This window comes from Schistocerca piceifrons, chromosome X (genome assembly GCF_021461385.2).
Source record: "Schistocerca piceifrons isolate TAMUIC-IGC-003096 chromosome X, iqSchPice1.1, whole genome shotgun sequence".
In the NCBI taxonomy this organism is placed as follows: domain Eukaryota; kingdom Metazoa; phylum Arthropoda; class Insecta; order Orthoptera; family Acrididae; genus Schistocerca; species Schistocerca piceifrons.
Window position 1 is genome coordinate 634,762,650 of NC_060149.1, and position 22,248 is coordinate 634,784,897.

The 22,248-nt window shown below is 42.8% G+C and overlaps 1 protein-coding gene across 1 annotated transcript in view; it reads right to left on the reverse strand.

The window, feature by feature from the left end:
• LOC124721659 overlaps nt 1-19,261 on the reverse strand; it is a 131,548-nt gene extending 112,287 nt beyond the window's left edge. Inside the window, exon 1 of the mRNA XM_047246727.1 lies at nt 19,216-19,261. The gene's annotated coding sequence lies outside the window, so the exon portion shown is untranslated. The remainder of the gene's footprint in view (nt 1-19,215) is intronic.
• Between the last annotated feature and the right edge of the window lie 2,987 nt (nt 19,262-22,248).

The window sequence follows — 22,248 nt, forward strand, 5'->3', positions numbered from 1 at the left end:
CAACAAGCCCCATGAACGTGCAACCCTTTGTGGTAGCATACAGCTTCAACGATTTGGGTTTTATCGACATTTCTAAACGCCTGCATAGTTGCGCGTGCTTGATGAGGGCGTGCCGGCCTCGGATCGAATCCGTCAGGCGGATTAACGACGAGGACTGGTTGTGGTTTTTAAGTGATTTTCCACATTCATCTGGGAGAATACTGGGCCGGTACCCACGTCCCGCCTCAGTTACGTGATTTGAAAACATTTAGGGAAACTTTCGCAAACTTTCTGGTGAATAACATTAGACGCAGACAGATGGAGTAAACAATTTCCGTTTTTGCGTGCTAAGGAGTGGCAACAAGAAGGGCATCGGTCCAACCACTATCATTAAGAATGTAATTTACGATAATTAACATGACGAACCCGTGTAAGTTAGCTGCAGGATAAAGATAAAAGAAGAAGACTAAAGACAAAACTTTACAATATATGTTTGTCCTGTAAAATAACATTACTTTCTCAAATTTTGCGGAATTCGAGGCATCGAAGAATAAAAAAGAGATAAATGAAGAGGAGTAGATCGAAAGCAATAAACTAGAGCACTATATTTTGTACTGAAGTTTACTCTAAAGAATTATTGAAACCAGGATTCTGTGTATGGAGGCTCGTTTAGTGTCTCACTCCGTGTGCTATATGAACAGCTTTGCAAATGGCAAACTGTTTCAGCAAACTTGAAAACAGTATTTTGTTTCCATATGAAAGATGCGTAGGTGGTCCAGTACGAAAGAGCTTGTTTGTCTCGTGGCAACAGTTAGTACTGTGAGTACGTGCAGCGACATGTACAACGCGAGAGCTGTGGGCTGAAAGGGATCGTGGCGAGTACTGAATCAACTGCTTCCATTTCATAATCGGTCACTTCCGGGCTGCAGCATTATATACTGCACATACCTTCGTATCACAACATAAAGGGCCAAGAAAATCAGAATTGTTCGTCAGAAAGTGTCATCAATGTTACCACGTGCATTGTGTTGTCCTATGTAGCGTAACTGGCTAGCGACGTGCGGGTCCTCGGTTCGAATCCCACCTCCTACTATTAATTATGCTTCGATGTTTCTGGAGGCACTTAATTATTTATGAAATACTGTAATTTGCCAGAACATTCTGTATAAGTACGAACAGGAACACCTTCTGGAGAGAGACAGATCAGCTCAGCGTGTATTTTATATGTGCTTAATAAACTTTCTTTCAGTGTGAAATGTTAGTTCCTGTTGATGATCCTGCTCTCATAACTGTTACTTGATTCCGGATTCTGCATGACAATATACATTTTTATTTTCTGATCGAGTGAAGCTACGCCGATAAGCCAAAAAATTATGACCAGCTGTTTAATAGCGTGTTGCTTCACATTGGGAACGTAATACAGCAGTGACTCTGCGTGAGAGAGATTCGACAAGGCCTTGGTAGTTTTCTGGGTGCATGCGGCGTTAGATGTCTACGCATAGGTCACGTAAGTTACTGGCTGATTGTTTGAGGGCGCGGAGCTAGCGCTCAGTAGTGTCCCAGATATGTTCCATCAGGTTCAGATCAAGCAGATTCGGAGGCCAAGACATCAACGTGATTTTATTATCATGCTCCTCAAACCACTGTAGTACGATCCTGGCCTTGTGACACGGACATTGTCATACTGGAAGATGTTATCACCCTCCGGGAAGACATCAGTTATGATTGGTTGCAGGTGGTCCGCAGTAACGTTCACGTAGTCCGCTGCTGTCATGGTGTGTTCAATTATTGCCACAGGTCCCATGGAAGCTCAGGTGAATACCTCCACAGCATAATGCTGCCTCGACCGGCCTGCGCCCGTGGCGCGGTGCTTGTTTCGAGCAGCCATTCGCCTGAATGATTGTATATTCGAACGCTATCATCTACTTGGTGTAATAAAAGACATGATTCGTCCGACCAGGCGACACGTTTCCATTGATCCACGGTCTAATCTTGATGATCCCACCCCACTAAAATCTTAACTGAGGATGTCTTTCAGTGAACATAGGGACACTTAGGAAACATCAGATGTGGAACACCTATCCTGATTAACAGTACGGGCAAGCCTCAAGTCTCCATGTTCTGTGATGAGGCGTGGACACCCAACACTTTGTCGCCTACTCGTGGTTTGACCGACCTTCAACCACTTTCCGCAGATGTTCTCGAGAGTAGCACGCCAACAGCCGACGAGCTTCGCTGTTTGAGAGATGTTCGTTCCCAGGCGTTGGGCCATAACAGTCTACCCTTTGTCAAAGTCGCTTAACTGAGAAGATTTCCCCATTAGAATGATTCCCCATTCGTCTATGCTCCGCTTTTGCTCTTTCCTCACTGTGCCACATGCCCAAGAAAACTGTTGCGAATTTGGAATATGTGAACAGTATATTTATTTATTTACATAACAATTCTATCAGTTGAACTTTACCGGATTTCAAATTTTGTATTTCTCGTGATTGGCTGTCCATTTCAGCCACAGATCTATACTGAACGCAACATGCCTTTTGCAACTTACGGATGATTAGAACAACATCTGTATCGGACAGAAGCCTAAATCGTACCACCGAGACTATACTGTACAGTGCGAAATGCTATCATAATTACTGTTGCAAACGGTTCTTTCGCAGCCCCTAGCAGATACAGATAAGTCCTTCGTTGCCCAGCCTCAAAGACCTTCCTATTACTACATTTACATGGGATTCCCAAAACTGGATTCCGCAAACCGATTTCCTAATACCGCTTCTGGTTGGTCGCGTAAATACTACAATACCGGTTCCGGAAATCCGGTTCTAGCTGCCGAATTCCCACTTCCACAAACTCTCCCATGTAAACGCACAACCGATTTTTAAACGTGTTACTTAAAAAAATCGGCTAATCTGGATGGAGTGAGTTTTGGTCCAGTGAAGAAGTAGATATGTTACACTGAGCGTGTAATTTAAATGAAGGGAAACAGCCATTGTGGTGAGCGAATCAGAAACCAGAACACCTGATTTCCAGACGCCGTATTTAGTCAGTCTGTGAAGCCTTAACATGTGAACACGACACCGATAAATGGTTTCCGAAATTCGGTTTCCGTCTTCCGGAAGTTGTGTCTTGTGTAAACGTAGTGTGCGGAAGACCTGCTAAACACTTCACATAAACTTATGTCCGGACACAGATAAAGGCGAGGAAACTAACGGAGATAGATAATCAGAGTCAGCGTTTGACGTGGTACTGCTAGGCCCCTCAATGAGCGACCGGAACAGGTATTTTTTAAAAGGAAGCCCGGTAGCGTGGCTGGGCGCGGAGGTAACCGGTCGGTACGCGCGGCGTGCCGTGCCGTGCCGTCCGCCGGAGTCTTCCGGCCGAGCGAGCGCCGGTGGTGGGGGCGGACCGGCTGAGGGTAGGGGAAGCATTCCCGTACGTTATCTGGTGCTGGCGCTCGCGGTCGCCGGATCCCGTTGCCGTGACCGTCATGTCCTCATTGTCAAACAACGGAACGAACCGCACGCACCTGTGCCCGCTCAGCTGGACGCCTTATCGACAGTCTTCTCTTTTGTAAGAAACACGCGTCATTTGATTTTTCTTTCGATTCTGAGTTTCTCATGCATACATTGTAAATAAAACTGAAATCCTAATCTAAAAGTCCGTCAATTCTCTCTTTAAGAGCGTATTTATTCGCTAAAGTACATTTCGAAGCACAGCTTCATCTTCAGTATATTAGTTGATCATTGCAGGATCTTCGAAAAAATCGAATTTGTGGATTTTGTTGCTTTTGGTTGAAAATGACATCGCTGTTGAATATCGTCCTCGTATTATTTACACTCGTATATATGAATACAAAATTTTAAAAGACTAGTGTAAAGATCACGAGGAAGATACACTATCTGATCAAATGTATCCAGACACGTACTAGTGGACATTAATATCGGACGTGTCCACGCTTCGCCTTTATGAAGGCTCGGACTCTAGTGGCGACACTTTTAGTGAGGTCTCTGAATGCCTGTGGAGGGATGACAGGCCGTTTTTCCTCATGAGCCGAAACGAGAGAAGTTGGTGACGTTGGACGATAGGGTCTGGAGCTAAGTCGACATTCTAATTCATTCTAAAGGTGTTCCATTGGGCCGGCCGGTGTGGCCGAGCGGTTCTAGGCGCTTCAGTCAGGAACCGCACTGCTGTTACGGTCGCAGGTTCGAATCCTGCCTCGGGCATAGATGTGTGTGATGTCCTTAGGTTAGTTAGGTTTAAGTAGTTCTAAGTTCTAGGGACTGATGACTTCAGAAGTTAAGTCCCATAGTGCTCAGAGCCATTTGAACCATTTTTTTGTTTCATTGGGTTTATGAACGGGGCCCTGGGTACGCTAGTCCAGTTCAGAAACATTATTGTCCACAAACCATTGCCTCACAGACGCTGCTTTATGACATCGTGCATTGTCATCCCGATACAGTTAGTCATCGTCTCCGAACTGTTCCTCTACTGTAAGCAGTACACACTGCTGTAAAATGTGTTCATACATTCCGCATTTAGCGTTTTCTTAAGCGCAATAAAAGGACCACAATCTAACCAGAAAAACACCTCCATACTGTAACAACACATCCTCGGTGCTTTACTGTTGGCACCACACATGATGGCAGGCAGTGTACTCCAGGCAATCTCTTTCATCGGATTGCTAAAGGGTATAACGTGATTCATCACTCCAAAATACTCGTTTCCAGTCACCCAGTGTCCAGTGGCGTCTTTCTTCACACAGTCTCAAGTGTCCGTTGGCACTGACTACAGAAATTTATAGCATATGAGGAGTTGCTCGACCATTGTTACAGCTTCTTTTTAACTCCCTACTCACAACTAGCTCAACTGCTTGTAGCTCTTCGGAATCCACGAGTGACTCCTTTCGCTGATTTCACGTGATTTTTTACCGCCACCGTCCGCTGTACTCGACGGTACCTGTCTGTCAGTACGTAATGTCTGCCTAGTCTTGGTTTAACTGTGGTTGTTACTTCGCATCTCCACTTCACAACCACGTCATCAACAGTCGACTTAGACGGTGTTAGAAGGGTTGAAATGTCCCTGATGCATTTGTTACTCAGGTGACATCCAATGACTATTCCACGTTCGAAGTCACTAAGCTCTCCTGACAGACAATTTCTGCTGTAATTGCTTCTCTACTGACAACACTATACTCCCCGCCTCATTTAATATTGTCAGGTTCCCCTTTCAAGACATCTTGTAGTCAAATCAACATTACCTAGCCGTGTTCGGATTATTTCGATCAGGTAATGTATGTTTCCGCCGAATATTAACTGAGTGAAAGCTGCTAATTTCTGGGAATAAGCTGATATCATTAACAAGAAACGACAATAAAGAATATATATATTGAGAGGCCAATGCCAAAACACCCAGACTAGTGAACAGGGTTCGACAAGAGGTTCGCGAACTTACACCACTTATTGTCCGAACTGCCCGTTTCTGAGCCAAAAATAGCCTTTTAAAATGGGACGAGTTATTCCAAAATATAATACCATACGACATAAGCAAATGAAAATAAGCAAAGTACACTAATTTTCGTGTCGAGCGATAACTTACTTCAGAAACCGTTTGAATAGTAAAAATGGCAGCATTAAGTCTTTGAACAAGATCCTGAACGTGGGCTTTCCACGACAGTTAACTATCTGCCCGAACACCTAGAAACTTGAACTGTTCTGTTTCACTAATCATATGCCCATTCTGTATCTGAAGTAAGTGATCGCTCGACACGAAAATTAGTGTACTTCCCTTATTTTCATTTGCTTATGTCGTATGGTATTATATTTTGGAGTAACTCGTCCCTTTTTAAAAGGCTATTTTTGGCTCAGAAACGGGCAGTTCGGGCATCATGTGGTGTAAGTTCGCGAACCTCTTGTCGACCCCTGTTCACTAGTCTGGGTATTTTGACATTGGCCTCTCAATATATATATTCTTTACTGTCGTTTCTTGTTAACGATATCAGCTTAATCCCAGTAATTAGCAACTTTCACTCAGTTAATATTCGGCAGAAACCCACTCTGCATTTGAGTCGTGCTTCCTTAACTCTTGTGTAGAAAGGTGTGCAGTATACAGCTGCATCTATTTTCAGTAAGATAACTTCTGTAATGATCCAACTTCTGGAGCAATATTTCGTGATCATCACAATCAAACGCCTTAGTTAAATCAAAAAATTGCCTAGCGTTCCAAACCTTTTGTTTAATCCAACCTGTACTTCACAGAGAAAAGAGAATATAGCATTTTCAGTTGTTAAACGACTTCTAAAGCCGAACTGTACATCTGATAGCAAATTATCTGATATAAAATGACCAATTATCCTTACATACACAGCTTTTTCAATAGCTTTAGCAAACACTGATGGTGTAGAAATAGGTCTATAATCGTCTACATTATCCCTTTCTCCCTTTTTATAATGCGGCTTTATTACTGAGTACATCTCTTGTCATAATTAGAATTCCACCGCTGTAACCTGTACGGGTACTTAGCGTAGTTTATTAGATCACTTGCGGTACGCGTCCGGATTTTAAGTAGGGCAAACTGGAAGAGCTTACAGTGTCAGGTACAAGAAACATTTGTTAGGAAAAAGAGGCACTAATGTACATAATTCCACTTTGCTGATCATTTGTTAATTTCTGGTCACAAGTCGAAAAGTGTTGAAGAAATTTCCATTTTACATAGGGAAAAGAAAGGTCAGGGGCTCGACGTACTCGAAGAGCTGGAGATTTTCAAGCATATTTCTAAGAACAATGGCCTCATCCTCAATAAACAGTTACGTAACGAATTATGGCTTTAATCCACTTCTCGCAAAATTTTGATTTCTTTATTTTTTACTATGTTTTCCTGCCTCTAGTTCCGAAACATCTGTTTCTTACAACCTCATATAGATACGTACAACTAAAGTTTCCTTCATGGGGATGTTTTTTTGGACTGTGCAGCTGTTTGTATAAATATTCTACAATATTCTGGACTTCATGTCATGGCCATTTCTGTAAAGCCTAATAGATGGCTCTCAGTTGTACATTATTTGCTTGACTATTTTGTACTTTCAAAGATTCGTTAAGCTCTCATCCTTTGAATTTTGTTGTTTCATAATTAAGAGGTATTTAATTCGATTACATCTGTTATAATGTCTCAAATGTCCGCACCCGAAAGGCTTGCAACTTGTCCTGTTTTCGTGGCAGCAATGTAAGCCACTGGACCGTAAAGTCTGATGTTCATTGCAAGATACACCTACCAAATGTTGGAACATTTTTAACTTTAAATTTTTGACTTGAGCGTGTCTGTTCGTAACTTTGACTATTGCATGCTCGCAGTGTAACTGTACGCAAGTAACCTTTCGATGTCATGACATTTTTCATCTTTCTTAATGTTTCTGTCAAACTTATTTGCAACTGGTTGGCTGGGTTATTTCTCCTTTGATAGTGTAGTTTTACTGGAGCTAAACATCATATTACTTAAGAGAATCTTTCATTTTCGACTATGCTCTGGTAATAAAATGTCCGATCTCTCTTGTTTTCTCTCATTAGATAGTTAGTTACTGATTCGAGTGACGGTACACGAGGACAGATACGTAATACAAATACTTATATTCAACTGCTGAATCAACCGAAAACAGCGAAAGAGTCCTCGTTACAAGTATAGTTTACAACAATTACTAACAACAAAAATGTACTGTATTGAATTATCGGTTGCACTGCAGAAGACGAACAGCGATATTAACAACAACGTCTCCTGTTATGTAAATAAAGGAATGATTGTGAAACTTGCAAGGGCGAGGAAAACAGAAGATACAGCTTTCTAATCATATTTATCTAAATCGTTTAATCATCTCTTGTGGATGAACTGACCAAATGTGTACCCGGAATCTGTTATATGCCTTTCATATACCAGTAGTTTTCCATATTTATTCAGATGTGAAACATTGCTAGATCACTATCTGTTGAACTATTTGTTCCAGTAAAGTAAAATGGCGATAGCTGAATGGCTGAACAACTCTTTTTCTCCAGTTTTATGTAATAACTCTGATCTTCCGCAGCTATTATCGTGTTTAGGAAAGAAAACAGACGCAAGGGAACGAAAATAAGGGGTGTGGTGATAATCAATTTTACTTTAATTGCCAAAGAACATGACTACTTATAACTCCGGTACTAGAGGAACTCACAAATGGCTCACTAATAGACCTATTATCTTCAGTCGACTTTTGTCAACAGAAATTCTTCAGATGGGACTGCGACTCTTTCTTACATACCATATAGGCCTTGAGGAAATTCTCTTCGCTAAGAAATGCTATTAGGTCTGGAATATCGGAGGAAGGAGATAATTATTTCCAGACTGTGTTTATGGCGGCATAGACACTTATGGCTCTGTACGTGCAGTTCTCAGTCATCCACGCTGTCGTAATAACACTTTAGCAGTAGCTCTCCGCGACTCTTAATATTTTGTTAACCCCGTGGATGGAGCTTAATTCGGCATCATCTCAGACAATTACGAGCTGCAATTGTAGTCTAAGAGCCAACTTAATGTTGGTAGTGGAAACTCGGTTTATGTTCACCTGCAGCAGTAATGAATCCAGCGAGATGAATGCCACTGTATTTTGGTAAATGCTACGTATAACTTGGCCGGAAGGTCTCTGGTCTTGGTGACGAAGATGAGAGTATAAGTGGTCGTTGCCTCATGGTAACTTGCGTCGCTGGCCTGGAACTCCTTGTGAGCGAGAAGAAGTAACAGCAGAGCACTTGTCTTGCAGTGGGAAACTTGTGCATTTCAATTTCAATTTGATTTCCTCAGAACTGTCCTTAAGCTTATGGAAACTAGCATTGTCTGAGCGCATGTATCATCAAAAGTTGACGACCTCATGCTGATGAATGGTTTTACAGATGCACTGTGGCTATTTAGCATATAAAAATATGGCGGAATTGTCTAATACAAATGCAATTCTATTCTATGATAACGGGTCGCCTGCAGCCGTTTTAACTGCGACACGGAAGGACACCACATATTGAAGACGCGAATGTCTACATTCGCTTGCAGACCCTGAGCTGTCTACTGCGCCTCGCACCTAACCATTAGCATCATCAGCATTTCACCCTATTTCTGCTAGCATAACTCCGCATCTCCGTGCCGTATCAACTTCGGAATTCACCTGAAACAGCAGTCAAAAACAGTCTCCCATAACCCCGACGCTTGCAGAATATTAAATTCAATCTTCCCTTCCTTCCTCCGCTGGTCGCAGCCAATACGAAAGCTGAAATAACACTGGGTGGCTGACAGTCTTGCGTTTATTAGTGTCAGAGAGCAACAGTGCGGTACCTCCGCATCACCCTCGCTGCATAAGAGCATCGCCCTGCAAATCGAACATTGCATAACGGAGTGCACACCCGTTCCAATCCTCCCACCAAGAAAAATTCTTTGGCAGTACTGGGCATTGAACATTGTTCTTCCATGAGACAGTTAACTACGGTGGCGGGTAGAAGCTACACCAACAATACAGAAGTCATGGACACCCATCCTGAAAAGTTTACACCACTCAGCGACTTGCGAAGCCGTAAACGTGTCACAGCTTCTTCTACCAGTTCAGCACAAAATAAACGACACAGCGTGCATTACTAGAGGACTATTTGCCCTGTTGTATGAGTGCGCAACTGTTTTGCCACCTTTACTGTGTCTTTTTACTTACTTTATATTTATTTGCCGGCATGGTGGCTCATCTTGTTCGGTCAGAGGGCTAACTGCCCTCTGTAGTAAAAAGAATGAGTAACTGGATCAACGATGAACTTGAACAGGTGTCATGCGACGTCCGCCTCGAACACATGCAACGACGAATAACGAAAAAAAATGAGATAAACAGAAACAGTGATTAGCATGGCTGTCCCTCATGTAGAGGAGCCTGGTTCGATTCCCGGTACTGCCAGCAATGTTTTTCTTGACAGAAGGACTGAAACGGGTTTATTCAGCTTCGAGGTGCCAACTGAGGAACTACTTGACCAAGTAGTAGCGGCTCCATGGGACGAAAACACAACGGTTAGGCGAGCGGTGTGCTTCATACCGATCCAATGCAGCCCCGCTGGGGCTGCCAAGACCGGTGGGCGGAGTTTAGTTGGTTTAATTTTTATGTGTAACATGCACCACAGAAGCAGCTGAAGGCCGCGTTTCACAGTTGCTATCGTTACTATTACAATACATAAATAAAACTGTTTCCTTCTTTTATATGCAATTATCTGAACAGCCCCGAAACCCACCACCTCATTACACTACTTAACTATTTAAAAAGTAGAAAAATAATTAATGAAAAGAAACTGATCTAGAGAAGAAGAAAAGATAGGAGAAAAGGAGATTGTGAGATTAACAAAAACAACGTACAACTTAACTAGAGGCAAACATTAAAAATAACGAAAAGATTTTGGCAGCTATGGTAAAATATAGTAAGAAAATTAAAGAGACGATAGTAGGCTTAAGTAGGAATTATTCATTATGCTGTTATTGTTTTATCAAGATGTTCAAATGTGTGTGAAATCTTATGGGACTTAACTGCTAAGGTCATCAGTCCCTAAGCTTACACACTACTTGACGTAAATTACCCTAAGGACAAACACACACACCCATGCCCGAGGGAGGACTCGAACCTCCGCCGGGACCAGCTGCACAGTTCATGACTGCAGCGCCCAGACCGCTCGGCTAATCCCGCACGGCTATTGTTTTATCTGCACATGATAAAAGGCAGTCTACTGATCACAGCCAGTAAAAACATGAAGTCCAGTGTCAATCCTAGATTGACTGTCAACATCTGCTAGAATGATGAAGTCCACATCATTCGCATCCGACGCCGAGTTTCAGTCTCGATAAATGTAGCCTCTTTCATTCTACAACTGTTGACTGTTAGTGTAGGATTAACACTGGTCTTCAGGTTTTTGGCACGTAGGATGTCGCTGTGGTTCTCTCCTTTGTCCCCACGACAGATCCTGTTGGTGGCCGAGGTGGTCTATGGGAAAAAAAGAAGGTAGAGCAACAGACTCCACTCCTGGAGGTCCCGGGTTCAATCCTGGATAGGAGTGCGGATTTTACTCCTTCTAGTCCCTCCAGGATGGCCCCAGGTCCATTCGGCCTGCTATCAAATCAGCACCATGGATCATTCTCTGGGGTAAAAGGCGCCGGGTCGATGAATCCACCACCCTACCCCTCCTAGTGCCGCAGTGAAGGAAGGCTGCACTCTGCCTGCAGTCAGGCCAGTAACCCAGTCACTGGTTTGCGCCACAGACTTCAGCTTGCCTTTTATCTTTAGAGACCCTGTAGATGTGGCGTGCTGTTATCCTTTTTTCTGCTGGAGTGCGCACGAAGCCGGTTCAAAATGGTTCAAATGGCTCTAAGCAGTATGGGACTTAACATCTGAGGTCATCAGTCCCCTAGACTTAGAACTATTTAAACCTAACTAACCTAAGGACATCACATACATCCATGCCCAAGGCAGGATTCGAACCTGCGACCGTAGCAGCAGCGCGGTTCCGGACTGAAGCGCCTAGAACCGCTCGGTCTCAGCGGGCGACTACGAAGCCGGAACCACTGGAACTCATCAGGAACAAAGGAGTTAGATTACTAATGCTGACGTCAAACATCATTTCCTTACACTGCCTCATCTGACGCAGGGTTTACAATGATGCAGTCCTGATTGACATTACCGAGCTCCTTGTTCACTTCCTCTCTCCTGGAAAATGTGTCTGATAGTCTAATCAAAACAGCACGTGCTTCCCTGTCACATGTAATAACATATAAACTACGGCCTCTTAAACAGTCTTATCTCTGCATCCAGTGTAAACCTTTGATCGAAGCGCTCTGCCACTACATGTTCCCGTTTTTCCATAAATGATTCTATCAGTGCTTCTTATATTGAATCTATTGAGATAATTAGGAAAAGTCTGTGTTACCTCTGTATCTAGGTCATCCCCTTCTAAGGAATTAAGTGATTCATTTTCGTACCTGACCTTAAGGTGCGATTCCATTGCGGCGGCTGAGATGATGCTCTGTCGAGCAGTCGAGCCATAATATCCGCTCGCGATCGAGAGCGTTGTCATTGCAGTTCGCCTCGATCTGACAGTTTTGCTGCTCAAAATGGATGATTCACAACTCATCGAGCTAGTGTGAAAACATCCAATTTGTGTATATTTACAGTCCTGTGTTCAGAACGAAAATTTAGCTTTTCCAGCCCCACTGCCCCCCCCCCCCTCCCCCATACTCACGACCTTTATTATTATAAGGGCAATTACTGTAGAGAAATGTTTAGCTATCAAACATATTTTGAGAGCTAATCAAGAAAAGACACACACACACACACACACACACACACACACACACACACACACACACACATATGTGCACAATCAGAATGAGCTGTGTGAAAGGGTGATTTTTGGGAACACTTCTCACAAACTCACGTTTAGATATGTCATACAAAAACTGAGATCTCCTTGTGGAATAATTCTGGAAAGCCTACGAAACACACTTACTGGATGAAAATTTGTCAAATCGCCATCAGTGGCACTTGTGGCTTAAGCCATTACCGGGACGGTAGTTCGCCATCATATTAACATCCATTGAAAAGTACGGAGTATTTCTCGTCGTACTTGAAGGCAATCGTATAAGGTACGCGAGATGCTTTTCATATGATCGTTTTGTATAGAGCATTTATTGAATATGTGGTCATTATTGAATTCCAGTGTGCGACTAGTTGAGTAAATTCAGAACAACGTTTCTTGAGTGATTCTGTGCTGTTTTGTGGAAACCTCGTTGGAATGTACATCTCAAACATCACTGAGCATACGAATAGACGAGTTCATTGCCGTGGTAAGCAAATCTGTGCGTAAGGGTACTGCTAACTTTGTTTCTTTTTATTATTTCTTCGATAAAAAAATTCTGTTGATTACGCGAGATCCGTTTGTTTCTCCAAGACGTTTTGGGAATGGATCATACGACTTTCCTAGAAATAAATGCCAAATTAGTACAGGAGGAAAGAACCCCCGGCCTACCATAGAAGGCAACCAGACAGACAATGCAACCGTGAGCAGTAAGCAGTGTGCAGAAGGAGTGTCTGCCTCCGGCCGGAAATTTGACGACGCTACTTGGGTACGGGAGGAAGACACGGAAGTCAAAGCTGTGTCCTACACTTCCTGCAGAAAGGCTACCGTCGCATTCCAATACCACAGTATTTTATTTTAAGCTTAACTGTTACACCGGTGAGAAGCCACTGTAATAATTTCGTCTATTACTGACGTTTTATTAAATTAACATTTCTCATATGGAGTCACATATGTAACAGTACGGAAAGTTTCGGAACAAAGAAGTAAAACTAAACCACTCCGATTTCGATACTTCGCATTTAGTTTCGGAACAAAGAAGTAAAACTAAACCACTCCGATTTCGATACTTCGCATTTTCCCTAAATCACGGCATGTTAGTTTTGAATCGTACACAGCTCATTATGCCCTCGTCGTTCCCAGAAATGACGTAAAAGGCGAAGTTAAAAACTGAGGAAAAAATATCTTCGGCTCTTTCCAAATCATTTACAACGTGTTCTGGCGCTTGTTACGCTTCCTATACGCGTATTTCAAACGGAAGAGAAGATGGGGTGTGCAAATAACAAGTGAAAACCACACCAATTCGATTTAATTTGATCTTTAAGAGTTCGCAATTACAATGTGCAACTTGTGATAGCAGATTACAGGCTCAGGAGGGAAACGAGGAGCAACGAAATTAGTTCGGAACAAAGAAGTAAAACTAAACCACTCCGATTTCGATACTTCGCATTTAGTTTCGGAACAAAGAAGTAAAACTAAACCACTGCTCAAAAGTTGATGTTTCTAGTTTGTTAACTGACAAATATCGGCAACAGATATCGAGAGAGGATTTCTAGTTTCTTAAAGTTGTCACACTTCAGTATGACGGATAATAGAAATTAAGAGAGAGTCGAAAGTTAAGTTACGGATAACTGTTATCATTATTTGTCTCATAAGCTTCTCAGACTTTGCCATAGGGACGGTACTAATATTTTGGTGACAGTATCATTTCTGTAAATTAACGTCCAAAGCCAAACGGAAAACGTCTTTGACTTCTGCCGTTCTGAGTGTAGGTTACTCGTTGTCAACAAATGCAACTGAAGCGTAGATAGCGTTAAAAAAGGCATTGCTGGATGAGCCCGTCGCCGTTGCCGTTGCAGTGCACCTACTCTGTTAAGGATCCTCTTCGAAATCGAAGTGATATTGCTTCGAACACGGGTAGACGGACGAGTTTTCCACGACAGGCAGACGAAATTCCATTGCGTTCCCTATACAGTGTGTTCCAAGCCTACAGTCTTAAAACTATAAAGACAGGGGAGGATCCCAAAATCAGCATTTGGGATTAAAACACAATGATCGGAAATGAATACTGCTGACAGTACGTGACCTTTTGTTCTTCATGCCGTCCGGTGTGGCCGAGCGGTTCTAGGCGCTTCAGTGTGGAAACGCGAGACCGGTACGGTCGCAGGTTCGAATCCTGCCTGGGGCATGGATGTGTGTGATGTCTTTAGGTTGGTTAGGTTTAAGTAGTTCTAAGTTCTTGGGGACTGATGACCTCAGATGTTAAGTCCCATAGTGTTCAGAGCCATTTGAAGCCATTTTTTCTTCATGGTTGAAACTTATTTCAGCTGTGATGACGTTATGAGCTGCTACAATAGACACGTTCGGTGTGATAAAATACCGCAGTCTCATATCATCTGTCGGGTGGAATTATACACGATCAACTAACATAACCTTATTTGCTGCCATCCATTTGAATGGAGCACTTTACCTGGTGCTCCATGGCCAGCGAAATCATCGAATTTAACTCCAAATGTTTATTTCCCGTGGGGCTACATGCGGTCATTGGTGAATAAAACTCAAGTGGAAACTGCAGAGCAACTGGTCCTAGCTGCCTGTGTCACTCTACTGTTTGGGTATTCGAGAGAGTACCGCATAATTCTATATACGCATTGAAATTGGAGGTATTTACTCCGAACAGTAGTTATTGCGTTGGGTTTACGTAATCACTACAAGGTGTAAGTTGTTTATATAAACAAGAAGAAAACAGCAGCTAAGTATTCATTTTTGACTGTTAGTTCGTAATCTCAAAGAAATTTCTCTGTCATCCGTATAAGGTTTGTTACATCTCCCCAGCGAACAATAGTAACTTGCGTCATAAATTCCATTCAACGTTCATGTTCGTATGCTGGAAGAAAGAAACTGATGCCATTTTCGTGACGAGTGACGCAGATCCTGTGCAGAAATCGACTTGAGAGACGAACGTCCGTCAGTAGCTCTCTGTATTACACTGACTGATGTTCCTTGTATTTCTCTCCTGAAAACTGCAAATATTGATGTAGAAGCACTGAAGGCTTAATGCAAATACGCTTACATGTATACATGCGCTGTTTCTGCAACAGCCACGAAAGCCAAAGTTGTACGGAAAGCTACTGTGGAGACATCTGTTTCAATTTCAAGTCTTAAGGAGAACGACAGCGAAGAGTTACGATAGAATCCGTAATTTTTAGACCTGCATTAATTTCGTACAACCGAGCCCATCGGTGCAATACTGGGCGATTAAACAGGAAAAGCTGGGTTGGAATTTGAGACCGGGTAATTTGATTTAAATCTCGCACGATTTTCGCAAATCACTCTAAGAAAGTCCTGAAATTCTTCCTTAAATTTGGCTACAGCTGATATCTTCCGCACATTCTGTCAGACTGGGATACTGACGCATTGCGAAGCAGAAAAAAACACGTCTGTAGTTGTTTCTACTTAATTAGCTTGTAAATGGAGTTTTGCCCCATGAAGAAGGCACCAATAAACTACGAGTACCGTTGTACAGTCGGTATATCACGAAATATTTTGGCTAGGAAAGCTCCTGTCATATAAGGCTTACTTTTAACTTGATTTTCTTTGCTCTTCTAGGTCTTGTTCCAGTGTCTTACCCAATGCGGTATCAGAAAAAAGAAGTAAGAGGTAACACCACTCTTCGTACTCGACCAAAGCTTCTCTAGTGTTACGGCCTGGTAGACTGCTATAGCGTGGCCTGTAATAAAATCTATGCGAGGCGCCTTCTCCGCATGAACGCCGCTCTTCAGCTGACCTCACGAGTTTCAGGGAACACCGTTACTGACCGCCTTCCTTGCAGCAGAAAAATCCAGTGTCAAACGCGATTCCCCTACCTCGCAAAAAGGCCACTCTGTCATTACGAAATACTGGGTCCTGTAGGTAAATTAACCAGAGCGCTGATATGTAACGCCAGTAGTTTGTTAAAGTCAGTTTCAGGAAGTGATCATGTCGCAAAACCCTGTACTTCAAATAAAGACTCTTATCGAGATTTTACCGTCGCATTTTTACTGCAATGAATGCATAGGACACATGTTACTTTCGGGAAAAAAGTGTGTATTTTAACACAGCCTTATCCTTCTAGAATCTATAACCTGTCAGCAATGGGCAGATTTGCAGCAAAAATCAATACAAAGCAAAGTATGTATGAAGAAATAAGCATTATTACTTAATTATTTGTACTACTAGTCTAGGTTGAAACAAGTTATTTTGAAACTTCAGCTTCCAGTCAGTTTAAAACTGTGAGCTGAGACGGGACTCGAACCCGGAAGCTCGCGTTTCGCGAACAATGCTCCTGTCGACGGAACTACCCACGTTCGATTGACGACCTGCTACCACAACTTCTGACGCTTTCTCTCCTCTACTTCACAATCTTCGCAAAAGTTCTGCCCTAATTATTTCTGTTATTTGGTGAGTGTGCATCGCGGCAATATACAGGACGTATCGAACAGTAGCTCGGTTTGAGTCCCATTCGGCTATTCTGAGCGACGCTTGCAGTAACTTCGCCGTCTGGGAAGCACTAGGAAGATCGAAACTGCGACCAGCGAGATGGCTGGCAGAGCCACTTGTGACCGTCATGATTAAGTTTTCAGGGAGTCAGTATAAATTTCTCCAGGTGAGTTATTCATCGTGTGTTGCTGTCTCCTCCGATTCTCCCCTCAGTCCTCGACCATTCTGAGGTAGCTTCCCTCTAAAGATTAAAAAGAAGTGTTACAAAAGAGAGCAAGAAAAAACCGAGCAGATTTAATGACACAGCCGTATATGGGAAATTAAACACTAACAATTCCATAGACTGGAAGCGCTTCTAACAATTTATATTCCGACGGTAGCTACGATCCAGATCTGGAGTACCTCCACTAGAGGTTACTTTTTGTCACAGCTACAGAGTAAACAGTTCTGGATTCTTATTTCCTACAGACTACATATTAACATCTCGAGGCACTTCCTAGAATACAGATAAGGTGAACAAAAACTCATAAAAAAGCACCTAGGATGCCGCTGGCTAACTGTTTATCTGACTATCGACAGCATTATACGAAGAAAGGTGGCCCTATTAGCAAGGGCCCGCAACATTAACCTGGATAAGATCACACTCTGATACGTGGGGAACCAGTTGGTCTGGCGATGAAAGCGTTCTGAACTTTTAATATACTGAACGGTCTGCAGGTTCACTGAACTTTAACGCTACAGTCCCCCTGCGAACATCCTGTGTAATGCATTCTTTTTTAGAGAAACGAAATTCACTTGGAATTTTTTCTCAGACTGCAGCGAATTACCAGTCTACTAACATTAATAGTTCGGAAAATGTCTAGGGCACGAAAGTTGTATAATTTGTGTCACGAATGACTATTGCAACATTGTCAGTTACATTAACGACAGGGAAAAAAAAGACACGGATACAACACTCGCATCGTTTCTGTATACCGTGGATGTAAAATTTATTTTACGTCGAAATCTGTCCTTTGTTGAGCCTATGTAACTTCGTAGCAAGGTTCGACTTAAACCAATATATACTCTAAATTGTCGAAAGAAACTGTAGTATAACATTTCCAGTGTAGAGATGGCTGTATTGTCACATTCCGGAAGCCAATTAAACAAAAGTTTGCTCGAAAATACTACCCACTTTGGTTCAAATGGCTCTGAGCACTATGGGACTTAAGTTCTGAGGTCATCAGTTCCCTAGAGCTTAGAACTACTTAAACCTAACTAACCTAAGGACATCACACACATCCATGCCCGAGGCGGGATTCGAACCTGCGACCGTAACAGTCACGCGGTTCCGGACTGAAGCGCCTAGAACCGCTCGGCCACCGCGGCCGGCTACCCACCTTGGTTTGCGTGTAACTTCAGTCATAACAAATACGGCGTCAGAAATTATGCTACTGAGAATTAAGAACTATGAAAGTTGATACCAAACAATAAAAATTCGTTTTCAGACGCGCACACGCTAAGAAATAAAGTTAAGATAGAGAAAGAAGAACATAGTATGCTGATAATTTTCCGTGCTGCTGCGCGCAACTACGAAGGAAGAGATTCGCGTCCAGAAAATTTTGGAAGTATTTTCTGCTAAGCTACTTTATCAGTTTCAGAATACTCCTTAATTAAAGTAGCTAACTTCGGAGGCATAAAGCGGAACTTCTAAATAAATATTGGTGCCAACAAATCACTATCACAGAAACTAGAGTTACTGTCTGCAGCACTACATTTCTGACACAGACAGTAGTAACACGTAGAGGCAAAATTCTTGTTTGATCCCTTTACCTTCTTTCTGCCATTTACTGTCTACACCACGAATCACGATTTATGTATTTTGAGACCGAGGAAATGCAGAGTCTTCGTCGTTGCTCCTCTATGACAAGGGGGACGAATATTATAACTGTTGAATATGATGAAATATTAGATCGAGGACGATCAAAGCATTTTATATCACATGGAGTACTATAAAACAACTACACAAATAAAATCTTTAATGTAAAAGAAAATACTATGTTTTAGAATATTCGCTCTAATTTGGTGTTTTATCGGACTGGCGTTATACAGACGCCAGTATCTCACAACAATTAAATTAAAATTTCTTGAAGTGATGCGGAAGTGCTTCGGTCTCTCTAGGAATATCCGAAGCGCTTCGCTGTAAAAACTGGGCGGCCGAGACAAGAGAGAACGTAAACTTTCGTGTCCTTTTACAGGCATTTTTTTACGTTAAAACACGCACGGAATTGAAAGAACAGTGGTGGCAAACTACACGTAGGTAAATGTACCAAATCTACCTGTCGAAGGTAACGGTTGTTATAAAGATGGAGTGTGTTACGGTGACCATCTGAGCACGTACCTGTAGGCGAGGCTGAGGAGCAGACGTGCGGTAGCGGCGCACTGCACTTGGCAAACTGGCAGTGGGTCTGGCGGCGCCACAGTTTTATAAGTGTGGTGGCCAACGGTGTCTGCAGGTGAGGCGCGCCGCCATTGGCCGCGGCTGCGGCGGCCGCGTCATGGTCACTGCTCCCTGCTGCCGCCGCTGCTGCTCCATTGTTGGCTGGGAGTGGGAGGCGGTGGGCGAGATGCAGCTCCATCCTGCGTCTTTCATCTCATTGTTTACGCCATTAATACTGCCTCTTCCTAAAAGAACATTCCTAGTACAAGCACTTGTATGTGTCAATGAAAACAGAATGTAATACAGAATACGTCTGCAAGTTTGATTAGCCCTACTACACGTCCGGAAAAAAATACAATTTTCAGAAAATTAAAATGCGCTACAATTTCTGGAAACTGCATGACAGAGAAAGGTATATGTGAGATGAATTTTATATCACAAGCAGCATTTGTAGATTTAGACATAACTTGTGACAATGTTTTTTTATTGACGTTGATCATTCACTCAACACGCCAAATCGATTTTGGAATATTCACTACATCATTAGATGTAACTGGGAAGCCATTCGTGTATACCGTACCTTATCAAAAGATTAGGGACACCCTTACGCAATGTGGAAGTGACCACTACAAGTCACGAAAGGCGGACCCGCCAGTATAAGAAGAATGGTGGTTGGGTGGTTGGGGGAGTGTTGTGTTGTCAGTAGTTTCTTTTTTTCTTTTTAGCACAATGAGACTTAACATCTGAGGTCATCCGTCCCTAGACTTAGAACTACTTAAAACTAACCTAAGGACATAACACACAGCCATGTCCGAGGCAGGATTCGAACCTGCGACCATAGCAGCAACGCGGTTCCGGACTGAAGCGCCTAGAAACGCTCGGCCACAGCGACCGGCGTGTTGTCAGTAGAGAAACAGTACGCGCCGACTGGGTCGGTTAGGTGAGTTGAGTAACTTAGAGGTAGACTAATCATTGGATGTCACCTGAATAAAAAAAAAAAAAAAATACATCACGGACATTTCAACCCTTCTAAAACTCCCAAGTCGACTATTGGTGATGTGAGCGTCAAGTGGAAACGCGATGGAACAGCCTCAGCTAAACAAATACCAGGCAGATCTCTAGTACTGACGGGACAGGGACCGATGAGCACTGCGAAGGATGGCTGTAAAAATCTCAAGGAAAAGCGGGAGAAATCAATTGTGAGTTACAAAGTGCTACCAGCAGTCTGTCTAGAGCAAGGACCGTATGTAGGGAGTCAAAATAAGTAGGGTACAATGATCGAGCAATACCTCATAAGCCATAAATTTCTGTAGCCAGTGCTAAGAGACGCCTGAGATGGCGTAACGAGCGACATCACGGGACAGTGAATGACTGGAAACGAGTGATTTGAAGTGCTGAATCATACAAACATATGAAAGGGTTTGGGGAACGGCTGGTGATCGTTACCTGCCATCAGGTGTAGTGACAACAGTGTGGTACGGAGGAGGTGATGTTACTCAGTATATGGGGGTGTTTCTCGTGGTTAGACTGTTATCCTCTTATTGTGATTAAGAGCACGCTAAATGTGGAAGATATGAATACATTTTGCAGCATTGTGTACTGCTTACAGTAGAGGAACAGTTCTGAGACGATGATTGACTGTATCAACATAACAATGCATCCCGTCATAAAGCAGAATCTGCGAGGCAATAACATTCCTGAAATGGAATAGCGTGCCCAGAATCCAGTCCTGAACCCAATGGAACACCTTTAGGATGCGATAGAATGTCGACTTCGCTCCAGACCCTATCGTCCAACATCACTACTTTCTCTGGTGAAGAATTGGCTGCCATCCCTCTACAGACATTGTCTGTAGCTCGTGGTCTAGTGTCCAGCGTTGCTACTTCTGGATCACGGGGTTCTAGGTTCGATTCCCGGCCGGGTTGGGATTTTCTCTGCCTGGGGTTGGGTGTTTGTGTTGTCCTCATCATTTCATCATCATTCGTGAAAGTGTCTCGATTGGACTGCGTACAGATTATGAATTTGTACGGGTGCTGATGACCGCGCAGTTGAGTGCTCCACAAACCAAACATCATCACCATCCACAGACATTCAGATACCTCACTGAAGGTGTCGCCAACAGAGTCAAACCGTCATAAGGGCGAAGGATGCACACGACCCATGTTAAGGTACTTATAGGTGTCCGGATACTTTTAGTCAGACGGTCTACATCGATTCATTGAAAAATGTTCATCCATTGATAGCTGCTAACCACGAGTATCCTACCATAACACTTTACCACATAGGATAATCACTTTAAAGTTTTTCGATGCCGTAATTATGTCAGAGACGACAAAGTTCTGCAAATAGTAGTTGAACGGAGTGGATAGCTCCTTAAAAGAGATTGTAAGATGAATAACATCGAAGGTAAAACAAGGATAATGGAATGTAGTCCAATTAAATAAGGTGATGTACAGGGAATTCAGGAAATAATACGCTGACAGTAGCAGACGACTTTTGATATTTGGGCAGCAAAGTAACTAACAACATCAGAAATAAAGAGGGCTGGCAATAGTAGGAAAAACTTTCATGAAAAAGGAAAGTATGTAAACATAGAGTACAAATTTATATGTCAGGAAAACGTTTCTTAAACTATTTGTTTCGAATTTGAAACGTGGACATAAACAGTACAGAAGAAGAGGAGAATAGGAGCTTTTGAAATGAGGTGCTGTAGAAGACTAGGTATGAAGATCGAGTGAAGAACGATGAGGTACTGTGGGGAACTAGGGAGCAAGGAGCTGTGTGGCCCAATTTCCATAAAACAAGGGATAGGTTAGTAGGGCACATTTTGAGGCATCAAGGAATTGTTAATTTGGTAGTGGAGGGAAGTCTCGAGATGGGAGGGGGATTAAAATTTTAGAGGTAGACGACAGAAAGTCAATACAAAAGTACGAAGGTTGCAATAGTTATGCAAAGATGAAGAGGCTTGGACAAGATAGACTACCGTGAAGAGCT